We start from the raw sequence: 331 nt of genomic DNA on the forward strand, positions 1-331 counted from the left end.
ACTCCTCTTCAACACTGTATTGGAAGTCTTAGCCACAGCAATCAGACAAAGAGAAATAAAAGGCATCTAAATTGAAAAGGAAGAAGGAAAACTCTATTTGCCGATGACATGCTATTATATAGAGAGAATCCTAGAGATTACACACACACGCGCACACACACACACACACACACAAACTGTTAGAACTGATCAATGAATTCAGTAAAGTAGCAGGATACAAAATAAATATTCAGAACTCAGTAGCACTTTTAAACACCAATGATGAATTTTTCAAAAGAAATTAAGCTAACAATCCCATTTACAATTGCATCAAAAATTATAAAATACCTGG

Source organism: Pteropus vampyrus, unplaced genomic scaffold, assembly GCF_000151845.1.
Source record: "Pteropus vampyrus isolate Shadow unplaced genomic scaffold, Pvam_2.0 Scaffold44, whole genome shotgun sequence".
Classification (NCBI taxonomy): Eukaryota; Metazoa; Chordata; class Mammalia; order Chiroptera; family Pteropodidae; genus Pteropus; species Pteropus vampyrus.